At 38.2% G+C, this 739-nt stretch overlaps 1 non-coding gene across 1 annotated transcript; it reads left to right on the top strand.

The window, feature by feature from the left end:
• Positions 1–362: 362 nt before the first annotated feature.
• LOC111549467 lies at positions 363–467 on the top strand. Its single transcript, XR_002733747.1, has one exon. It is a non-coding gene; the product is annotated as a small nucleolar RNA U13 (small nucleolar RNA).
• Positions 468–739: the final 272 nt, after the last annotated feature.

Genomic DNA, 739 nt, shown 5'->3' with positions numbered 1-739 from the left:
TGAACAAACAGGCCTTGCGGTGTTTCCCCATTCCTTACCATTAGATCACACCGTTTTTGCCCTATCACATTTCTCCACAGTGATCCACTCTTCACTAAACCTACTATAAACACTGCTCACATTTAACTGCTTCTTTGGGTCTTCATTTCCTTATGAAGCTTCCCATGTCATGTAAAATGTAAATAAGTTTGTTAATCTATCTTTTGTGCTAAAGAATCAGAAAGAGTAGAGGAAAAAATATCTTTTCCTCCCCTACACAATTCTATGGGACAGATATTGGCATGTCCATTTTAACAGATGAAACTCAGAGAGTGAATGATCTACCCAAAGCTCAGAAATGGTAATTGGCCAAGTAAAACTCAGTCCTTTTGTAGTTCGGGAGCATGATGATTTGGTGTTTATGCCTAAGTGTGATATGTGCCTCCCTCTGAACCTTGTTAAAGAATTGACACATTACCCATCTAACCTGAACAACAACAACAACAACAAAACTCAGTCCTAGTTCTTCTGATCATAAGTTTAGTGCCCTTGTCACCTCAACACAATCACCTTCCCCAAGAGAAAGAAGCTTCTGTATTCCCTTCCATATTGGGAAGGCACTCTTAAAGTTGAGTGAACTTTATCTTGTATTATCCCAGCCATCTGCTCTATGATTATGATTTTGGTATAAACCTTAAGGCTTTACCAGTGAAAATCACAATTAACTTTTTCTGCTCAACTTTTGTTTTTTTTTCCCGAG

The sequence above is a fragment of the Piliocolobus tephrosceles genome, chromosome 11 (assembly GCF_002776525.5).
Source record: "Piliocolobus tephrosceles isolate RC106 chromosome 11, ASM277652v3, whole genome shotgun sequence".
Lineage (NCBI taxonomy): Eukaryota > Metazoa > Chordata > Mammalia > Primates > Cercopithecidae > Piliocolobus > Piliocolobus tephrosceles.
This window is presented reverse-complemented; position numbering and strand designations above follow the sequence as displayed.